This window comes from Odocoileus virginianus, chromosome 22 (genome assembly GCF_023699985.2).
Source record: "Odocoileus virginianus isolate 20LAN1187 ecotype Illinois chromosome 22, Ovbor_1.2, whole genome shotgun sequence".
Lineage (NCBI taxonomy): Eukaryota > Metazoa > Chordata > Mammalia > Artiodactyla > Cervidae > Odocoileus > Odocoileus virginianus.
In genome coordinates this window covers 50658282-50683085 of record NC_069695.1, presented here as the reverse complement: position 1 = coordinate 50683085, position 24804 = coordinate 50658282, and positions in this window count along the sequence as shown.

Sequence of the window (24804 nt, the reverse complement as noted above, 5' to 3'; positions counted from 1 at the left end):
GTAGCTCAGAGTAAATCAGTAAGTAATTTTTGATTTTGATTTTTTCCCTACTAGCTTACCAAAAGAAGTGAATGAATTGTTTCTTGTAAATAATTTCAGTTTGTGCAACTGTGGCATTTGTCTTTGTTAACAATAAGCTGTTACTTTGATGTCAAGCCCTGTTGGTGTGCTTTTTAATTAATTTTAATTTTCCTTTGGGCTCAGTCATCTGTAGATCCCAGGAAAAACATGTCTTTCTAGGCCTTTGAAGCAAAAACCATGATAAAAACATGGCTTGATGGAGTTATTCTGAAAGCCTGAGCCCACCATGCACCCCATCTTTCCCTGTTCCCATGATTCTTGGTAAGTGCTTGGAATCCTACAGTGGAAGAACAAAGGGGGAAAATATACATATGGATTTCACACCTCAACTAGTGAGCCACCCAGGTACAGGAAGAAGGAATTTGAAAGGAGAGTTCTAGCTGATAGCTCTAATAGAAATGCAAATGTCATTTTACTTTGAGGGGTTGAATGATGTAATGAAGATTCCCTGTGGTTAGCGTGGGTTCAGGAATAAGAGCCAGCATCTAAAGAAGGTTGTTTATGGGGTTTTCAAGAGCCCCCCACATTTTTCAGCTGATAATTTCAGCTGCCAGTGGAATGGGTCCTTTCCTGTTCATGTTTGCATGTGTTATGTTATTTTGTGAAAGGGAACTTGGAAAAAGAAAGAGGTAATTAGGAATCAGTAGCTAAAGAGGAAATATCAGTTAACAAAGAAAAAGGGTATCCAAGAGATAGGAAATAGAAGAGGTGAGCCCCATGACTACTGTGGATCAGGCCGGGGAGTTTTCCTGGCTGTGTGTGTGTCAGGGGCTGTGGAAAGCAGGCAGAGCCCTGCAGTATCCCTGATTCCAGGAGATGATGCTGGAGGACCCAGGGGGCCAAGGGCACCAGGGATTGATTGCAGGGTCTTCAGTGTCTCCTCAGGGTACTCAGCTGAGTACTCTCCAGCACACTTGCAGGAGGAAGCTAGCTGAATGGGGCAAAGTATCACTCAAAGCACCAAAGACTCCATCGGACCTGCATGTGATCCCCAAACATAGCACGGACATTTCCATAACTCAGAACTCTCATAACTCAGGAGCGTTAGCTGCAATCCTGATCAATCAAACTTTGGGAGATGACCAATATATTATTATCTTATTTTGGTGATTGTTTCATGAGTATACTCATGTGTCAATACTTATCCAACTGTACAGTGAAGTGTATATAAATTACACCTCATAATTTTAATAAAGCTCTTTATATAAAGATCAGAAGAAAGTTTGTCTTGCTATTAATAGCACTTAATAAATATTTACTCATACAGCAATATGAGTATATTTTACAGAAATAATATTGAGCAAGTTTTCATTTATATGAAGTCAAAGGAAAAAAAAAAGCAAAACTAACTTATTATGAGGGCTTCCCTGGTGGCACAGATGGTAATGAAGCCACTTGCAATGCAGGAGACCTGAGTTCGATCCCTGGGTTGGGAAGAATCCCTGGATAAGGGCATGGCAGCCCACTCCAGTATCCTTGCCTGGAGAATTCCCATGGACAGAGGAGCCTGGTGCACTACAGTCCACGGGGTCGCAAAGAGTCAGACATGACTGAGTGACCAAGCATACAACACACAGCATAATATTCATCCGGGTTTGATCCCTGGGTCGGGAAGATCCCCTGGAGAAGGAAATGGCTACCCACTCCAGTGTTCTTGATTGGAGAATTCCATGGACAGAGGAGATAAGTACAATTTAACTAAAAATTTAGACTTAAGACATGTACCTTTTCTTTGTATATAATATTTCAGTTGAAAAAAAAGTCATCTTTATTCGGTCTTTATTACAAATTGAAGATATTTCTTCTTAACCAAAGAAACAATGACTATAATAAGACTGTATACAGGTATATTAATACAGTGCTAATATTAGATCTTTAAAAGTTAACTATTTTTTCACCAAATTTAGAAGATATAGTCAATGCTTTTAAAATAAAGAATATAATAGTAAGTGAATTGGCTATATAAAGATTAATTTGAGAGCAAATTTTTTTTATTGCATTCCTTTGTGAACTATCATGAAAGCTCCAATCTTATGAATTCATTGGAGCTTATGATTTATTTTATTCTCAAAATGGTTCAAGATAATCACATACCCAAGTAAAATCTTTGGGTATATCTAATTGATTTGAAAACTCTGTAAGATACATGGTGAAGCTGATTATGGACTTAAAGTTATAGTGAAATAAAGAACTCACTGCAAAAGTATTCCCAGTTAAATTTGGTATGTTAAGCAAACTGCAGAGGCAGTGAAGCAAAAATTTCCTTTATTCCAGCAAGGCTTTGTTCATCCCATACTTTGTACATTTTCTCCTTTTTACTTAAGGTCAGAGAGTTCACCATCATTGTTACTTTTATTTTTTAACTTTTGACTTGTATTCTTTCTTACTCTTTCTCTTCCTCCTTTTGCTGTATTTGCCAGATTTTCTATTGAAAAGTCTGAATAGGGCTGTGGAGGAATAGCAGGAAAAATGTCTGGGATCTCCTCGCTTGTCAGATAAATTCCAGGGTGCCTCTGCTATGTAACCAACATATTGATTGATTCCTTTACTCCTGAAAGTTAGACATTATTGCACCATTTAAACTCCAAAATGAAAAGTTTTTGCCTTGAAGGTGCACTGAGTTACGGGTACATTTCAGTAGAATCCCTGACTGAATATCACTTTGCAATCTGAAATATCACTCAACAAATATCACCCAAAGGGAAACATTGGCCAACAGCTTATTTGGATATATTTCATTTATCAAGTGGATATTAATCACCTAGTAAATTAAATGACCAATTTTTTTTTTCTTTTTGCTCCTTTGTACACTTTTTTATATCTTTGGATAAACTAATGGTTGTCAAATAAATGAGAACATTATTTTGCATTTAATGTGGTTGATGTCTTAGAAAATATATTTCCCTAAGTAGATTTTAATAGAGTAAATCTATCAGATGTTTTCCATTTAGTATGATTTTACTTCTTTAATACAAGGTTTTGTGCTATTCATTGTTATGAAATCAAATAAGAAATCAATATCATATAGTTCAAAAATAAACCGAAATAAATTAATCTATCCATATATTAAACTGGTGCATAACACACACATAAAGTAATTTGTTCAAATTACTTTACAATGTATCATTTTCCTTGGGGGATTTCTAAGTACAAAAAGAACAAAAAGGAAATTCTAAACTTTAAACTTAATTCCAGAGGTTTATTTTTATTCTGAAATTATTATTTTATATAGTGTGGGTGTGTACATGCATGCGTGCTCAGTCATGTCTGACTCTTTGCAACCGCCTGGACTGTATTCCTCCAAGATCCTCTGTTCATGGGTTTTCCTAGGCAAATATACTGGAGTGGGTAGCCATGCCCTCCTCCACAGGATCTTCCTGCACCCAGGGAGCAAACTTGAGTCTCCTGCATTGGCAGGCAGATTCTTTACTACTGAGCTACCTGGGAAGCCCAACACATGTATTGCTGCTGCTGCTGCTAAGTAGCTTCAGTCGTGTCCGACTCTGTGCGACCCCATAGACGGCAGCCCACCAGGCTCCACTGTCCCTGGGATTCTCCAGGCAAGGACACTGGAGTGGGTTGCCATTTCCTTCTCCAATGCATGTATTAGGAATGTATAAATATATAAAAATTATAAAATCCTTAAAAACTTTAAGATTATAAAATTAATGACATTTTACAAGTATTATCTTTTTAAAATTTACATCTCTTAAAACTAAAAAGAAAAATGTCTCAGAATTTCAGAAAATGTAAGGAATTTCAAAATGTACATGCTGCAATAGTATTCTCCAAATTTAACAACTCATTTAAAAACTGTTCATTAATAACTATTTAAATAATAAGGATGAAAAAGTAATTCAAGGCAACCAATTATCATGCCTTCCTCTAACAATTGTTATATTATGGTTTCTCTTTCCAGTCACAATCAATTAAACTAAACTTTGATAATTTTATGTATGTTGTTCTTTGTGCTTGTCAGATTAGACTACAATTGTATAATATGAGTAATTCCGAGGTGGCTCAGTCAGTAAAGGATCCACCTGCAATACAGGAGACCCAGGTTCAATCCCTGCATCTGGAAGATCCCCTGGAGATGGAAGTGGCAACCCACTCCAGCAATCTTGCCTGAAAATCCCTTGGACAGAGGAACCTGTGGGCTGCAGTCCATGGAGTCGCAACAGTCGGACATGACTTAGCGACTAAACCACACCCACAACCATAAAATATGAGCTCATGTTGCATATAATAAGAGTCAAACAGTGAGCTAACATGACACAAAATGGTAAAATTACATAAATATGTATAGGTTATATATTTTTATAATGTGATAAAACATGCATAATGTAAAATTTATCTATCTAAACATTCTTAAGGGTATAATTCAGTGCTATTAAGTCCATTCACATTGCTGTGCAATCGTTACCATCATCTGGATCCAGAATATTTTTCGTCTTGCAAAACTATAACTCTGGACCCACTTAATAATAATTCACCATTCCTGTCCCCCCACAGTCCCTGGCATGCCGCACCTACTTTCTCCCTCTATGAACTGCATTATTTCAGGCCTCATCTCATGTGCATGGCGCCCTAAGGTATTTGCTATTTTGTAATGGTTGGTTTCAAGTAGCATAATGTCCTCAAGCCTCACCCATGCTATAACATAGGTCAGTATTATCTTCAAGACTGGGTAATATTCCACTGTATATGTGTCCCACATTTGTTTATCCATTTATCTTGAGTTACTTGGCTACTTGAGTTACTTGGCTACTTTTGGCTACTGTGAATAATGCTGATATGAATATGGGTGTAGAAATATATGTTCCAGTCCCAACAGCTCTAAATTCTTTGGGGAGTGTATGTATTTTTACCATTCCTTTCTACTCACTTTCTGATCAGAATTTAATATTTATTGGACTATAACTAGGGCCTCGAAAATATATATTGAGTATATGCACTTTTTATTTTGGTCTTTTGGAAATTCTTCCAAAATGATGACACAGTTTTCTGGGCCCTCTTAGTCTTTTATGTGCATTAGCTTGGACTCATCCCAAGGACATTCTATCAATACAGTCTTTTACTATAACAATAACAATGCAAATGATTTTATTGGTATTTTAAATTTTAAAATAGCCTGAAACCTCAATTAAGATATTCATATAAACATAAGTTACTACCATGTTTTCCAGTTATTTGAAAACCCTACACCTTCCTCCTCAAAATCTACATATATTGAAATAGTTGCATAAACATTCATTCCTTATAGATTTTAGCTGCATATAATCAAAACTTCCTGATTTATATACTAAATATTGAAATAGTTGCATAAACATTCATTCCTTATAGATTTTAGCTGCATATAATCAAAACTTCCTGATTTATATACTAAAATTATTTTTTACCTATTTGCTCAATGATTATAGCTTATATTTTCTTTAATAGCAAATTATTTTATTTTCTCTTTATTATAGTTGAAATACATTTTAAATAAATGCAATGATTTACTGATATTATTGATAATCCATTCTATTTATTTAGAGGCTTACTTTTAAAAATTTGTCCATTTTTACTTTACCAGTTTCTTCAACATCATTAGTAAAGATTAACTCCCTGTAGTTTCTTCTCAGATGTCATATTTTGAAAACAATGCTGTTAAACTGAAATTTTAAAAAACAACTAGTGTTGTTGCCTTTCAGAAAGCTTAAATTGGCAATATTTTTCATTCAAATATGTTCTTTTTCCTTCAGTTTTTATCATAATTAAGGAAATCAGACATTTAGCGTCTTTTTAATATGCTGAGTTTTTTCAATTTAGAGACTAGGAGGAAGGAGTTATTAAAGAGTGGTGTTCCAATTTACATCTACTACATTCTAATATGCTTCAAATTTGCTCCTTAAATAGGCTGACATGTGGCAAATGAAATTTAATGTTGACAAATGTAGATAAATGCAAATTAGCCTCAGATATAATCAGCAACAGATAAAATTTATAGATAATTGAAGTAATTCACAAAGTCCTTGTAAAGACCTTCAATTGTTTACAAACTTTTAGGCATCTTCCTAATAAAAAAAAAACTCTGTGCTCTTTCTTGAAATGTCAGAAATTAAATATAGAAGTCCAAATGCAGCCAGCTACACACTAAGTGCTGTTTAATCAGGTTACATCATTCCAAGTTGAAAAACAGTTGCATTATTTTTCTGGCCAAGTCACACATCTTTCAGAAAGTCAAGACAACTTCTCCCTGTAATGCCTTCTAAAACATCTGAACACAGAGTTAAGCTATTTCTCATACTATCTGTTAACATCTAGAGTGCAACCGTAGGGCTAAAGACAAGAACCATATTGCAAGGGTCTTTTGGCATCTCACTCCAACTCAGATCTCTGCCAGAGAGAAAGCAACTGCGAAATCAGTGTCTGGTTGTCAAGGTCCTGGTTCCCAGGTCCTCTGTTTAAGACATCTTGTGGTCTTAACCAGGTCAGAACCTGGGTATCTTTTTAATTCCGTTCACTGTCTTGGGCAAAAACAGTCGATTAAAAGCTGCTATAACTCCTTTCACCTACACAGCTCTTGAAGGAGCAATCAAAACCCACTGACCCATCATAAAAGAATGAAGTAGATATTGGAACATCAAATGGTTTTCTATTTTTGCCAGTTTCTTTAATCTGCACAACCACAGAAACCTGGAGAATATTTTCTTTCAATTATCTCTAGTCCTTAAACAGGACTTGGTCCAAAATCCTATTCACAGAACATATGTGTGTGTGTGTGTGTGTGTGTGTGTGTGTGTGTGTATCAAAATAATAGTCAAAGCTATGGTTTTTCCAGTAGTCACATATGGATGTGAGAGTTGGACCACAAAGAAGGCTGAGCACTGAAGAACTGATCGTTTTGAAATGTGGTGCTGGAGAAGACTCTTAAAAGTCCCTTGCACTGCTAGGAGATTAAACCAGTCAATCCTAAAGGAAATCAGTCCTGAATATTTACTGGAAGGACTGATGCTGAAGCTCCAGTCTTTTGGCCACCTGATGTGAAGAATTGACTCACTGGAGAAGACCCTGATGCTGGGAAAGATTGAAGGCAGGAGGAGAAGGGGATGACAGAGGATGAGATGGTTGGAAGTCATTACTGACTCAATGGACATGAGTTTGAGCAAGCTCTGGGAGATGGCGATGGACAGGGAAGCCTGGTGTGCTGCAGTCCATGGGGTCGCAAAGAATTGGATACGACTGAGCGACTGAACTGAACTTTTATATATATATATGTGTGTGTGTGTGCACATACATATATATATTTATATTAGAGATATATATTTGTATCTCACAATATAAATTAGAATTTCTTATTTGACAGTTTAATACTAAAATTAAACAGACTGTGCACTGGTACACATTTTATAGCTAAGTGCATGTAACACAATTGTGGTTGCTGTTTTGTCACTCAGTCGTGTCCACCTCTTTTGTGACCCATGGGCTGTAAACTTCCAGGCTCTTCAGTCTATGGGATTTCCTGGGTAGAATACTGGAGTGAGTTGCCATTTCCATCTCCAGGGAATCTTCCTGACCTGGGCATTGAAACCACATCTCTTGCACTGAAGGTGGATTATTTACCACTGAGCTAACTGGGAAGACCTATAATTGTGATAATATGTACTAAATGCTTTTACTTGTTTAACTGCTTCCTTTGTTTTTAAAAATAAATATAATTATTGTGTTATACATGCAATTTAAAATGTTAACAAATACACTCCATCTGAGTTTACGTCTTTGGCACACTATCATATTTATTTATAAAAGCATTAATAAAGCAGAGATTACAAAGTCTCCTGGCTTCCTGAATTATAAGCAAATTCAAAAATAGAAGAAATTAACCTTTAAAGAATAAAATTGCATGTGACTTTCAATAATTTCTGTGTCAACCCACCTACAACTCCTGGAAATTACAGACCTCAGGGCGTTAAGAACTGCCCTTGTCTAAGTCTTCTCCATGACACTTAACATATAAATATGTACTTCAGTACAAAGAGTTACCAATAGTTAAGAAAAGAAGTGAAAGGCAAAGGAGAAAAGGAAAGAAAACCATCTGAATGTAGAGATCCAAAGAACAGCAAGGAGAGATAAGAAAGCTTTCCTAGGTGAACAATGCAAAGAAACAGAGGAAAACAATAGAATGAGAAATACTAGAGATCACTTCTGGGATATTATAGATACCAAGGGAATATTTCATGCAAAGATGGGCACAATAAAAGACAGAAAGGGTATAGACCTAACAGAAGCAGAAGATATTAAGAAGAGGTGGCAAGAATACACATAAGAACTAAAGAAAAAAGAACTTCATGACCCAGAAAGCCACAATGGTGTGATCACTAACCTAGAAATAGACATCCTGGAGTGTGAAGTCAAGTGGGCCTTAGGAAGCATCACTATAAACAAAGCTAGTGGAGATGATGAAATTCTAGCTGGTCTATTTCAAGTCCTAAAAGATGATGCTGTGAAAGTGCTGCACTTAATATGCCAGCAAATTTGGAAAACTCAGCAGTGGCCACAGGACTGGAAAAGGTCAGTTTTCATTCCAACCCCAAAGAAAGGCAATGCCAAAGAATGCTCAAACTACCACACAATTGCACTCATCTCACACGCTAGTAAAGTAATGCTTAACATTCTCCAAGCCAGTCTTCAGCAATACATGAACCGTGAACTTCCAGATGTTCAAGCTGGTTTTAGAAAAGGCAGAGGAACCAGAGATCCAATTGTCAACATCCGTTGGATCATTAAAAGAGCAGGAAAGTTCCAGAAATACATCTACTTTTGCTTTATTGACTACACCAAAGACTTTGATTGTGTGGGTCACAACAAAATGTGGAAAATTCTTAGAGATGGGAATACCAGACCACCTGACCTGCCTCCTGAGAAATCTGTTTGCAGGTCAAGAAGCAACAGTTAGAACCAGACATGGAAAAATGGACCGGTTCCAAACTGGGAAATGAGTGCATCCAAGGCTGTATATTGCCACCCCGCTTATTTAACTTCTATGCAGAGTACATCATGAGAAATGCCAGGCAGGATGAAGCACGAGCTCAAATCAAGATTGCTGAGAGAAATATGAACAACCTCAGATATGCAGATGACACCATCGTTATGGCAGAAAGTGAAGAAGAACTAAAGAACCTCTTGATGAAAGTGAAAGAGAAGAGCGAAAAAGTTGGCTTAAAACTCAATATTTAGAAAACTAAGATCATGGCATCCAGTACCATTACTTCATGGCAAATGATGGGGAAACAATGGAAACAGTGACAGACTTTATTTGCTTAAACTTCAAAATCACTGCAGATGGTAACTGCACCCATGAAATTAAAAGATAGTTGATCCTTGGCAGAAAAGCTATGACAAATAAAGACAGCATATTAAAAAGCAGAGACATTACTTTGCCAACAAAGGTCTATCTAGTCAAGGCTATGGTTTTTCCAGTGATGATCTATGGATGTGAGAGTTGGACTATAAAGAAAGCTGAGTGCTGAAGAATTGATGCTTTTGAAATGTGGTGTTGGAGAAAACTCTTGAGAGTCCCTTGCACTGTTAGACAATCAAACCAGTCAATCCTAAAGGAAATCAGCCCTGAATATTCACTGAAGGGACTAATGCTGAAGCTGAAACTCTGATATTTTGGCCACCTGATGCAAAGAGCGGACTCATTAAAAAAGATCCTGATTCTGGGAAAGATTGAAGGCGAGAGGAGAAGGGGATGACAGAGGATGAAATGGTTGGATGTCATCACTGACTCAATGCACATGAGTTTGACAAGCTCCGGGGAAGGACAGGAAAACCTGGCGTGTTGCAGTCCATGGGGTCACATACAGTCAGATACAGCTGACCAACTGAGTAAGCAAGGTAGCTCAACATACTTAATAAATGTTGATCAAAACAGCAAGCTTATAGAAAACTCCGGTTTATTACCAGAGACAAAACAGTCCAATGTTTAGGATTATGTATTTCACAACATGCACATTGGATACTCTATTTAATCTTAAAAAACCAGATAGCTAAATTAGATATTACTATTCTGTTTTACAGTACATCACATATGAATACGGAGCATGCTTACTGTCAATCTGAACACAATTACAACTGTATAATTAAATATGTAACTCCATTCAGGGATTTAAAAGAGGAGTTTTTTGTAACTCTTTGTTAGTCATACACACGTAAATATGCATCAGTGTTTACAAACCAAGATAACTGAAAAACAAACACAGTATCAGGATACACAGATTTTTTTGCACTCATGACTAAAATAAATTTCATTAATAATTGTATAATTAAAATTATAACTGAAGTGTTGACCTTTATCCACACTATTACAGACGAAGGCACTCGTGAATATAATATATTCATTAAATATACAAAAGAGAACTAATATCCAAACTATATTCAGAGAGTTTAGTTCAAAAACAGTGTTTTTTGCCTTTGTAAAGGCTTTATTAGGTTGAATTTTATGTCCATTTACAGTAGAATAATGTTCTTCCCAACAGACTTGAACAGAGGAGTGCTAATCTTTATTCATAAGGCCAATAAATTTGTTCAAAGAACACATCTGCTAAAGGCTAAAATGACTCTGAGCAAGATGAATGGTGACTTTGTTTCGCTGTCTAGTGACAGCTATTACACAAGGTGTAGGTTATTTATTTTTGGCTTGCTGCTAAAGATTGTGGTATGGCAGGTGAAACACCAGATTAAAATGCTTTCAAGGTTGGCTTTATAATTATATCCCCAAGAGGAAAAAGTGAATTGTACATACACATACACACAATTTCAGTTCAGCAAGGGAAAGATTTTAAGTTTTATATAAGTCCATGTGCAATATTATGATTTCTTTTGGGAATGGCAACCAACCATTCACAGTTTATATTGTTTTACTTTATTACTAATGTTTCTAATAATTTTATTACCTGGATTTTATGATGCATTATTCTGAAATAAGTTATTGTGTTTACTCAGCAAGAATAGAAAACTTTTTTACTTTACTTCTAACAAATCAATGGAGACCCAAAAGATTAAGTAGCATTAAAATAAAAGAGATATTTTCATGAATGCATTATGGGAAAGTATTTTCACCCTTAGAGAAAATAAAGTTGCTTACTGTTTGTGATACTTGTATATAATTGTTTCTTTTTTGTGTCCATTATTTACGGACAATGTCTTTGTATTCACGGTTTCCCTTTATGGACAAAGAATCAGACACAACAGAGCAACTGAACAACAATGTTTATGATTCCTGTGGCTTGCCCAATAGAAAGGCAACATATACCTTCAACCAAATAGGTAAACAACTTAATTCCCCCTGCAAATAATTCTTGTTTTATTTTGCTTTGCCTTTAGTAATTGGGAGTTCCTTATTAGTTATTAATATTTGCATAATATACTTTAAGCTAGAGTTAAAGTTGGAATCTAGGCATTTTCTCCATTATCTAATTCAGGTTTCACAATAAAGCTTTGAAAAGGCATGGTTTATAATTCAATATAAATGCAGAAACATATCCCAGAGTAAGAAGTGCATACTGGATTATAAACTGTTTCCAATTCCCTTTATAATAGTTAATATTAAAATATTCATCACTTAAGCAAAACATTCAAATTGTGACAATAATACAGGGCGACTAGGTACTGGGTACTTTCTGATCTGCGCTCGGGGTGCTTGCAGTCTCGACTCATATTTGCTCTCCTATTTAAAGGAATAGCATCGCGCTTCCACACGCTGAGCTGTTTGTGTAACAACACATCATCTTGAGTCACAGTGCTGAACTATCATTCTGGTCTCTTCTGTTGATATCTGACTCAGGATCCGATTACTGCCAATCAAGAACTCCCTCTAGTCACCACTAAATCATCTTAGCTTCAGTTGAACTATTACATTTTTTAAAATCCTGCTATACCCTGATCAATAAAAGTATGTGGAGATTGTAATCATCATTAAATTATTTTCTTCCTTTTTTGTACTTTCGGGAAAAAGCAGTATGTTTCGAAGGCGTATCATTAGATCAGAGGAGAGAAGGAAGAGGGGGTGCCGGAAAGAGGAGAAGGAAAAAGGGAAAGCGGGTGAGGAAGGGGAAAGAGAGAGGAAGTCAGGAGACAGGATGGAAAGAGACAATTTGCTCTAATTTTCTGTTCAAGAGAAGGAAGAATCAGAGGCAGAGTAAGCTCATGCATTAATGAATGCTCCTGGAGCTGTCTTTTTTGATTTATAAAGCCTATAAAAATATGATTGCCTTAAAAGATATGTGAGAAAGAGATGGCCCAAAACCTACACAGGCGATTTGGATATCAGTGCCACAAAGTGAATGGTTAAGAAACTTTTCCACCGAAACAAATGATTTTTATTCCCCTGCATAGTCATCTTATGTCATTTAGGTGAGACCATGCTGCAGAAGTTGCCAGGCCAAAAGTGAAAGAGAGACATAGAGAGAGCCCTTAACTACACTCTTACATGCTTCCATTTGTAGGGAATACTTGTATAGCTTAGTCAAAGACATCGACATCACACATCACCTTTCCTTTGTGGGCTCTCCAAAAGAAATAATTGCTGCAACTTTTGTATTCATCTGTATCTTCCTGTGGGCAAATGGTTGCTATTTATTCATTTAACAACTATTTATTGAGCTCCTGTCTTTCCAGGTACAATGTACATAGCTATCAAGAAAATGCACTAAAATTTTCATTCTCTTTGAATGAATATTATGACAGAGACATGCAGTAAACACATAATTTTAAAAGAAGCTAGATGTTACGTGATAAGAGGAGAATGTGGAGGGTGAGAGGGAATGTCACATGGGGGTAGGGATTTTCATTGATGACCAGGAGGTCTCATTGAACTGACACAGTCTGAAGAAAGAATGACTAATAGGAGGCGACGCACCTGATAGGAGAATGAATCCAGCAGATATAATAAATGCAGAGCCTGATGGCTCAGACAGGAAAGAATCTGCCTACAATGCAGGAGACTCAGGTTCAAAATCCCTGGAGAAGGGAATGACTTCAGTATCCTTGCCTGGAAAATCCCTTGGACAGAGGGGCCTGGCTGGTTACAGTCCATGGGGTCACAAAGTCTCAGACATTGTAGTGGGAAGTCCTAATAATGTACTTTCACAGCCTTGAGAAATTCCACAGAAATAGCACCTGGAAAGACAGCATATATTAAGAAACTGTGTTAATGATTATCTTCCATGTTTTTCTTAAGAACAATCTCCTTGTTACAAACCCCACGGTCAGACCCAGGAGTATGACTGGGATGTGAAATATGGGCCGTGGAACAGCGGGTCGGCGTCAGGCATGAATGCTGCCTGCACACTTGCTGTTGTTCTCGAGACGAGCCCAGGAGGGAACGGCCTGGGGTGGAAGCAAGGAGATCGGGGCTGTGCCAGTGTAGTGTCTTGGGAAGGATAAGATCAAAGACAGTCTTGTAGTCTGTAATTAGGGGTAAAAGCTGAACTCGGCGTGGACTCTGCAGCTCAGTCCAAGAGGCTGGAGGTCCCCTGACCCACTGCCCCAGGCTTCGTGTTCGGTCTTCCTTCTCGTCGCTTGCTCCTGGATCATTAGGACAACAGGACATGACTGAGCTTTCATTTTACTCTTGGAACAGGAAAAGGGTCATTCCAAGCATAACTGGGAAGCATGGAGTGGCTGAAGAGTCAGCGCGGGGAGAGCAGACGTTAGAGATGCTCGGGATTCGGGACATTTCTGTAGGAACTCAGGAAGCGCCGCATAGGTTGTGGCTTTGCTCTCAGGGAAAACAGGGGGATTTGCAGGCATGACTGACTTGGTGATGGAATGTGAAAATGACAAGCATCTCTTGTGATCTCTTGATATGAGCTTTGAGCACTGGACACAGAGAACCATCGCTGAATGAGATGAGGCAAGTAGACCTCACGAGGCAGTAGACCTTGTGAGGTCTACTGAACATCTGAGTGAATAGATTGCCTATGAAATTGGATACATGAGTTATGTCCAAGCTAGAGATACAATTTGCATCTATTTGGCAAGTTCCATTTTTAAAGAATGTGCAATAGCCACGGAAACCAGTTACTTCTGGTGTCTTATTTGCAAACATTGAATTTCACCAGATACTCTGAAGAAATTTCTCATTTCATTCAAACATTATGCTGCTTCTAAAAATGAGAACTTTTAAACCTTTCATTTAAATAATGAAGTAGATTTATTTGTTGCTGGAGGGAAAATTTAGCCAGTAGAGAATATTTCCTCTCATATAATATGTCTCTTATGAAAGGTGGAAATGTAGAATAGCACTTAACATGTTTACAACCTCTATCCTTTATCCACTCACCAAGTACATTTGGACTAATAAGACAGTAAGAAAAAAACAATGGCCGTCATTGCCGATGTCAAATTTCCATAATTGTGAGCCTTTCCACTCCTATGTAAAATGTAAATGCTTTTTAATGAAGGGTTTCAATAATTTTCAAAAAGGTCTAGAGAATTCATAGATGCTATTTTTAACATTAGAAAATTCACTTCCTTTATATGATGATAATAACCTACAAAGGCTCTTCCCAGTGGTCAGATACAGTTGCGAGAGCAGGACCATAAAGAAGGAAGAGTGTGAAAGAATTGATGCCTTCGAACTGTGGTGCTGGAGGAGACTCCTGAGAGTCCCTGGGACAGCAAGGAGATCAAACCAGTCAATCTTAAGGGAAATCAACCCTGAATACTCTTTGGAAGGATTGATGTAGATGCTGAAGCTCCAGTATTTTGGTCATCTGATACAAACAGCTGACTCATTGGAAAAGTCCCTGATGATTGGAAAGAATGAGGGCAGAAGGAGAGGAGGGCATCAGAGGGTGAGATGGCTGGATAGCATCACCGATGCAATGGACATGAACTTGGCAAACTTCAGGAGATGGTGAGGGACAGGGAGGCCGGGCTGCCACAGTCCAGGAGGTCGCAAAGAGTCAGACCCGGCTGGGCAACTGAACTACAACATAACTCACTGTATGTCTCTTTATTAAAGATCATGATTGCTAAAGGTTTCTGAGTTTTAAGTGGCCATCATGTGCCAGAGATGAATCTAATAGCCTTAGAACTTTATCTTATGGATTATTTGATAAACACATAACCTAAGTAACATTTTACCAATGGAAAAGCTTGGGTTCAGAAAGTTTAAATAACTTGCTCCCAGGTAAAAATGACCAACTGTTGAAGATAAATTTTAAACCAACAAAGTAAGAATTCAGAGCATGTTCACTAAAGTTGGTTTGCTACAATCTACTAGATGGAATCTATTTAGGGCTTATTTGAAGGAGAAAATAAAGATCACAAAAGAAGAGCATCAAAGTGTTTATTCACTAATAGGAGCTGAATTCATCTGAAAGTTAGCAGAGGTTTTAATGTCACAGACACTTGGATTGGTTAAAAAAAAAAGAATATATGAATATGATGTATGAAGTACAGAAAAGTTTCCATTATCAGTTCTTACAAATGAATGGCTTCAGGACAAACAAGTCTAGAAAGTACATTCTATATGTTTGTTTTTCACAAGAAGAAAGGAATATGTAAACAAGTGTGGGACAATACAGTCCACAGTTTCAGGTTCAGGAAAAAAAAAATTCCTTTGTCTATTGCTGAAACTCTAAGTATAGAAGTTTGAAAAAAGAAAAAAAAACTTGCATCTGTATGATTCAGAGTATATTGTTAATCAATCAATAACCTCAGATATGCAGACGACACCACCCTTGTGGCAGAAAGTGAAGAGGAACTAAAAAGCCTCTTGATGAAAGTGAAAGAGGAGAGTGAAAAAGTTGGCTTAAAGCTCAACATTCAGAAAATTAAGATCATGGCATCTGGTCCCATCACCTCATGGGAAATAGATGGGGAGACAGTGGAAACAGTGTCAGAATTTATTTTTGGGGGCTCCAAAATCACTGCAGATGATGACTGCAGCCATGAAATGAAAAGATGCTTACTCCTTAGAAGGAAAGTTATGACCAACCTAGATAGCATATTACAAAGCAGAGACATTACTTTGCCAACAAACGTCTGTCTAGTCAAGGCTATGGTTTTTCCAGTGGTCATGTGTGGATGTGAGAGTTGGACAGTGAAGAAAGGTGAGCACCGAAGAATTGATGCTTCTGAACTGTGGTGTTGGAGAAGACTCTTGAGAGTCCCTTGAACTGCAAGGAGATCCAAGCAGTCCATCCTAAAGGAGATCAGTCCTGGGTGTTCATTGGAAGGACTGATGCCGAAACTGAAACTCCAATACTCTGGCCACCTGATGCAAAGAGGTGACTCATTGGAAAAGACCCTGACGCTGGGAGCGATTGGGGGCAGGAGGAGAAGGGGCCAACAGAGGATGAGATGGCTGGATGGCATCACTGACTCAATGGGCATGAGTTTGAGTAAACTCTGGGAGTTGGTGATGGACAGGGAGGCCTGGCGTGCTGCGATTCATGGGGTCGCAAAGAGTCGGACACGACTGAGTGACTGAACCAAACTGAATGTCCAACAAGGACAGTAAATGAATTACTTCCATTTGTATCCATTTCTGCTTGCTCAAATTATATGCAATAGTTATGGAAACTGTATCTGAAGCTTCTTAAAATCTCTTGCCTCAAACTGTGAAACATAATTTTAGTTCAATGATCTTGAGTTCTGGAGTAACTAAATAACACTGTCAAATTAACCTCTTAAATATAAAAGCAATATCTCTAAGTCCCTAAGACAGAATTTGAGAGACTATTGACTAAAGACAAAGTATCATTTATTTTATCTAGTTATCAATTTCAATTATCAATTTCTAATATCTTTTTTTGTGTTATTTTAATTTACTCTTTCTCGAGAAAACTTGTAGACATTTTATATAGAAAATTTACTATCTTTAGTCAATGAAGTTCTAATCTGTTTTCTAGTATTAATGGCATATTTTATTCAAATCAGAAGGATGCATTGATTCCCTACTGTTGAAAGAACTGACTTTAGCCACTGTGTGTCATACTATGATGAATGAGAAATAGAAGCTCAAATTCAAACAGATACATACAGATTTTGCTTATGTGAATGGAACAGTAAATGTTGTTTTATTCCACAGCATGGATCCATAAACTCCATTTAGTCTGTATAAATTCCTGAGTGTGAAAAAACATCATTATTAGTGATAAGAAGAGATATGTGAACATATGAGGCACAGTTTAAAAATTGCACTTCTAATTCAGGAGTCCAAGCATGTAATTTACTTTAATAAGCTCTCCCTGCTCTGAAGTGCCTACACATTCAAACAAGTACATGAATTCAAGATTGTCAAGATCCTCATGTAGAACTTTCATATGGGCCACAGGCAAATTTAAGTTATCCTATACACTTAATTTAATCAATGTAACACAGAAATATTTTCAGAAGCAAAAAGAATAAAGCCTTCTCTTGGTAAAGGTCATGCTTTTCTGTAGCTTCTTACTTCTTAGGATTTCTATGTGGTTAATATTTTTAAAACAGCTCATAGCTACCTTCCACTTTTAATTTCTTCGAAAGCAAAATTAAAATTCAAGAGAGAGAAAGCATGAAGTGCACAGTTCATGGAAACTCCAAGTATGCCTTCCCAGAAAAGTGAGTTTCTCTTTGAGTACCTTCTCAAGTTCAGAAGGATAAGATACAGATATTCTCCAACTGTTTTTTCAATCTACCTGTGGGGATTAAGCTGAGAAGACAAGCCCAGTAGAAGAGACAGTGAGGGTTAGAGCCAAAGTTCAGGATTCAAATAAACTGTTCCATTTTCCCAGTTTATCTTCATTTTCTATTGTCTCAAGACTCAGTGGTAGGGAATCAAATTTGGTCAACATTTTATACATACATCATCCTATTTCTCATCTCAATATTTTGAGATAATAGTAGTACTCTATTCAGGGAAATTTTATTATCTTTTAAAATATTATTTGGTAAGTTAAGCATAGTAAATATAGATTTTAATTATGTTTTAATCAAATAAGATATCTGAAATCAAAGCCTTTCCATAATTATTAATGCTAAATAATATTATTTAATGTATTAAAAGTAAACTAAGAAGAAAGAAGGCCATAAAACACATACATTGTTATAAAAAATATGGTATTTAAAGATGAATGTATATACATTAAAATGGAGAGGGAAATGACAAGCTGCTCCAGTAGTTTTGCTTGGAGAGCCCCATGGACAGAGGAGCCTGGTGGGCTACAGTCCATGGGGTCACAAAGAGTCAGACATGACTGAAGCGACCAAATACACATACATTAAAAATGCAATACACACAGAAGAATGAAGAGTGGTTACAGTTCCTTTCCTAATAATCTGAAAACCCACTGAGTGCTTTAAAAAGTACTCGTCTAAGAAAGACAATAGAATCCAAACACTCCACCATGTATCATTCACAAAGGACCATTTTCTGATAAAAGCAAATATATAATAAAAGCACTAGACAAATCATGCAACAGGAAAACACGCTCTATAGACAGTAAAAGTAACAGCTGATTAAAAGTGAACACAAGAGAGCCTGGATGTGGGACTAAGGAGACCAACATTAGACAGAAATTCAAAGAATCAAAAGAAAATGCATTCAGATAAGTAAATAAAATGTGATCTTAATAGGGAAAGACTGAATAAATCTTAGCAGAGATGTTGAATTTTTAAGAAGTATTAGAACCAAGGGGACTATGCAGCTTATGATCAGGAAAATGCCTTTAGGGCAGGAATTTTTTCCCACTATTAACACCTGGAAAACTGGAAAGATATGAGTCAAGAGTTTTAAGACATTGAGTCATTAAGCACTATACTCCCTGAAAGAAGGAAAACAAATGTGGTGATCTCTTTGGTCACACTGGTTTTTAGCCTGGAGTGCCTCTCTGGATCATGGTTCCAGGAGGGCTATCATGAAACAGAGCACAACCTCTTCCTGAGTTGGGGGGACAGAGATCGTAGTTCAGGAACCATAGCAGCTGGAATTTGCAAAGAGCTGCAGAAATCTGCACAGATTGTTGATTCTGATAGTTAAGCCATGCATGCATGATTTGAAAATCTACAAAATGGATGAAAAATAACCAGATTGCTGTACCCTGAACAGTTCAGAGATGACACATGACGGAGATACTTGGGAGGTCCAACCAGTCCAGCAGACCCACTTCTTACGGCTCTGAGTCTGATTCCCATTGGAGCAACCCTGCCAACCTTGCCAGGGGTGATAACATCATCACTTGGTCACTGTAATCCCAGGATTTTATCATTCTTGCAGAATTCCAGCAACCTACTTGGATGTCATTGTCATTTCTCATCTATCTTGGAGGTTCTCAAGGTCCCTGTGCCCCTTGTTAAGAATATATTTCTCTAGCTCTCCTGAAGGGAATGTCACCTGAACAATAGTAAGGGACAAATTTAGGGCACTGGTAAGTCTTACAAGATATGTCTACCTTAACATTCCAATCTTCATAAATCTTTGGACACTTTTCTTTATAATAAACCAAGGCTGGCATTTTAACTTAATTTAGTGTAGACCATTTTTAGATTCACATTTCATTCCATGGAACAACCAACCATCATAGCCACAGTCAGATTTGTAAATAAACCCAGTGAACCAAGAATCCCTGCTTAGTAAACTTGTATAGAGATAATTGCATCCTGCTAAATCACTGTAGTCCTGTAACACTGATCCAGTGCACTTAGGATCCACTTTCAAATGATTTAACCAGTTTTCTGCCAATAAATCAGTATATGGGCCTTCAGTTGTTCCTCACACTTGGTTAGAATCTCACATTATACTTGACCCTCTGGGATACACTGGAAAACAAATTTATTTATAGGACTAGGAGTAACAGGAAATGGTAAGACTAGGTCCAGAGGAAGCTCAAGGTTTTTGCAAGAAGCGCCTACTGCAGGGGAGGTGACTGCAACTTGAGGTAAGATTAGACACCTTCCTCAACCAAAGAAGGCTTCGGTCTCATGTTGATAAAGGAGAACTGATAGAACTGGGGCTTTAGAGGCTCCCAAATTCAACAGAATCTACCTATCTCCTACCTGCTCAGTATTAAGGGTCTCACACCTTCCAAATCAATAGTCTTATGTCCTAACATAACAGATCCCGTGAGGTCAAGGATTAAGTTTTTGTCTAATTTACCCACCAATAGGATTCAATTTTGCATCATGTTTATGCAAATCATGGCCACATAGAGGAGATAAGGTTTTCTTTTTAGTGAAACCATGGAAGTTGCTGGTCTCTTACCTGGATGTGGAATGGCTGATGGATGCTCTTATTTTTTCATCAGTTTCTCTAGTACATCTAGAAACAATTAAACATATTACATTTCTTATTTTTATTAAAGTGTTCCATCACAGCAACTATTTTGTCACCCAAAGGAATTTCTTTCTCATCATTTGATGTCTGTGTGTCTACAGGTGACAATGTAAGTAATGGTTCTACTACTATATGATGTATAAGTGGGAGACTAGTAGTAATGTTGGTAGCTCAGTCGTGTCCGAGTCTTTGTGACCCCATGGACTGTAACTTGCCAGGCTCCTCTATCCACAGAATTCTCCAGGCAAGAAAACTGGAGTGGGTTACCATGCTCTCCTCCAGGTGGTCTTTGCAACTCAGGATCAAATTCACGTCTCCTGCACTGGCAGGTGGATCTCTTACCCCTGAGCTGCCAGGGAAGGCTAGAGGAACGCTAATCTGCTGGACCACTAATATGCTGAAAGATAGACTCCTGGTTTTAATTGCAGGCTTTAAACAAAGATCGACCCCTTTCATCCTGTCACTGTATTTGTCTGCAGCATCCCTCATGCCTCTAACTTCCAGATGCCTGAGACATTTATTAATCAAGACCTTGAGAATGGAGGTTCCTTCAAGCTGAGAAAGTTTCTGGAGAGGGACTTAGCTGAGAACAGCCCTTTGCCCTTTGAACTTTCTTTTCAAACTTGCCCTTTGAAGACTTGCATGAGAGCCTCATGCTTATAAAAGACATGGGGCTTCAGTGCAGAGCACAGACTTGTTTCCAGAAAATCTATAGAAGGAATAACCCCCAGGGAGTCTTATGGGGCCTGAAAATGTTGTCACAAGAAGTAGAAATTATAGACCGATATCCATTATGGATTCTTAACACGTATTACCAAATCAAGTCTGACAATATATGACTAGATGCACTGTAACTGGCGAGCAGGCAGTATGGCTGTTTGCTTTAATATCCAAAAATTAGACAATCCCCATGTTGAAAGAATAAAGGAGATGATTCAGATGCTCTTTTCAATAGATACCAAGAATGTTTTTGCCACAGTTCAGCACAAATACATAAATAAAGATGCATGGAACACTACAAATAGAAAAAAGTAGTCTCCTCCCAATGAGTTACCTGTGTGAAATCTACAGCAAATATTATACATAAATGTGAAATATTAAACAGTTTATCCCTTGTTATTAGAAACCAGTTAATGGTGTCTACTCTCATCACTTCTGTTCAATACTGTACTGTTGGTTCAAGAGAGCACAAGACAAAAAAATGTCTATGGTCTTGAGATTGGAAAAGAAGGATAAAGCTGTAGTTCATCACAGAGGCCATGAATTACTTTCATGAAATGATTCTAACATATCAAAAAATTACTTAATCTAATAAATAAGTTTAGCAAGATTACTGTATATAAAGTAACATTGATACATGAATTTTGTTTCTATATGAAATCCACAAACAATTAACAAATGAAATTAACTCAATTACCTTTAAAATAGGAGCTGACCCACTGGAAATGACCCTGATGCTAGGAAAGGTTGAAGGCAAAAGCAAAAAAAGAGGACAGAGGATGAGATCATTTAGGTAGTATCACCAACTCAATGGGAGCAAAGTCTGGGAGATGGTGAAGGACAGGGAAGCCTGGTGTGCTGCAGTCTGTGAGGTGGCAAAGAGTTGGACACAACTTACCAACTGAACATCAACACAACCTTTAAAATAGTATCAGGATGATAATAGCATTAATAGCTATTAATAATTCCATACTATAAACTTAAAGAATATTACTGACGTGGATAACAGAAGACATACAAGTAAAATATATTTTATAAAATTTTACAACCATTCATGAGATTTAAATATACTCATTAATATCAGTGGATTTTATACAATAACTGAGCAAGTGTTATTTACTTAAAAATTTTTAGTTTACTTTGCCATGAACGTTATGAACCTTTTTTTCAGGCAATACAATTAATTTAGAATTTTTTTGTTATCTTTTCTTTCTCCTTCACTGTTTTCCCCTACATAATCCCTCCTTCTTCACCATACTGTGGACACATAAATCATTACCTGTATTTTATATTTGCATGTCATTCAACAAGTTTATAGTTACCTATATACTTTACTCTCACTAATTCAATATCTACCAAAAAAATCCATTATATGAAATACTGTATCAAATTTCTAGTTTTGAAAGCAGGAAAAAAAATATGATGAAGATAGCCAAGCTGGTAAGTGGAAAAATGAAAATATAATTGCACGCTTCTGTTACTTCGAAAGTTGGACTAATCTGTGCACCATTTTATACCTAGGCTGAAATTCTTCAAGCTATTATAACGCATATCCAGAATATGTCATAAAAACAATGAAAACAGAAGAAATACATATGTTACTAGACTATAAGTGCCATAATTTGAAACATTCATAGACATATTTTACATATGTTAAAAAGAGTTTGTCTTAAAACTTTATTTTCCTATTGTCATGATAATATCAAGTTACTTGATAATGTCCACATTATCTCCTTGCCTAGTTATGAAAGTACAGGTGTTTTGATTTATCTGTTCCATAAATTTTGAAGTAGATATTTAACATGTATGGAGCAAGGTTAATTTTTCTTCAGTTTTTTAACAGTGACTGTGATATTAATTCAATACCCTAACATACTAAACAAAGTTCCATTCCAAAATAGAATGCCATTTTAGATTATAGAATACTCTATATGAAATATCTGAATATGAAATATGAAAATGGTAAAGTTTTAAATTAACATTTTAGAATTTGTCAGGAAATCTGTAACTGAATCCAATTTTTATGCCAACTTCAAACAGCAATTGTAGTGACATAGGTCCTTTTTATCTTAAAGAGTTATATAATCTCTTGCTTTGTTTATGTTAATTATCTTGAAATCTATATTATGAATTTATGCTGACAAAATCCAAGGAGGAATTAAGGAAGGAGCATTTCTTAAGTAGGACCAGACAGATTTCTAAAGTTTTAGAGGAGATCACACTGAAGTTAGAATTCCAGTCATTTGCAATAGGCATCAACATTAACAGATTGTGATACTTTTTCATGTAAAGACTATCATGAATATTCTATGCTGTCTTAATTTTAAATTACTTATGTGTGCAATTTATATTAAATGGCATTAAATCGAGATGTTCTCTTTTTTATACTCATGTTGGGTCTTAGCCCAGTTTCTCTTGTGTTTTATTAATTCATAATGTATGACTGTATTCTGCAAGTCTAGGAGCGCTGCAGACAATTATTAGTGTTCCCCCACGTCTGCCCTGTGGGCATGGTTTCATTTACTTCCTATCTTACTGCAGTGTTTCCTGAATAAATGGCAGGCTAATAAATGATGAAAATAAGTCTATTGGTGAGTAAACTGCTCCCCCTTTTCATGGATTAGGCATCATGGGGAATTAACTAAACTTTTTACATTCTAACTGAGAAAAAACTGTTTACCTTGAACTTGCATGGGACCACTGACCATGCCAAACTCCCCAAATTTCATTTTGTTAGCAAGTAATAAAAACAACTTCAAGAGCTTCCAGGGGGAATCCCTTTCCTTCCTACAAATTTAGAGCATTGTGAGATTGCCATAGTGGGGCAACTAGAAAAAAAAATGTGTGGTCACAGCATAAAAACATTAAAAAGATGTTCTATTTGTGTCTTAACTGTTGAAGGTGTGAATAGTGGAAGTAAAGTAGAAAGACTTAACTTCTCTGAAAAACAAAGTAAAACATGGCAACCCTACTTATGAGAATGTCAACAGTGAAAATCTAGCAAGAATGAAGCTGAGTCATTTCTGAAAATAGAAAATGACACTCCCAAGCCAAATATTGTGATAAGGACAGAGGAGTAGCTATCAGAATATCTGTGTAGGGTAACAAAATTAGCCAACCTAACATATCACTGTGGCATGCAGATTTCTTTGAGCTGAAAACAGTCAAGGCTCAAAAGTCTCAGAAAGAAACCCTAATCGTCTGTCTTACTGCCGCTAGAGTAGACATAGCGGACTTGCTCCTGGAAGGGGGCCAACACCATAACCTCTAGTATGACCTATGTGTGTAGGTAGACAAGGAGGCATCCGACCAAGTCTGCTCGTTAAAGTTCCTCTCTGTCCCATGGTCTGTACCTGGCCCTTCTGTTTACCAAGCATTTGCTTTCCCATCTTCATGGAATTGCCTTCCACTGCCTTTGAAATGCCAAACCATTACATCCACATCTTCTTTTGTCTTTAGCTGAAGACTGTATTTATGCTGAGAGTTTCAGCCATTCTGATGGGCTAACTCAGTTTTCCTGGGTCTCTCTCATGTATAAATGCTGTGACACTTTTGCCTGATTTTCTCCTATTAATCTACCTGATGTCAATATAATACTTAGACCAGTCAGAAGAACCGAGAAGGGCACACAGGAGTCTACCTCCCTGACTGTAGGGCAAAGACCTGCACCGTGAAACTCGTGAAGGAGTGAACAC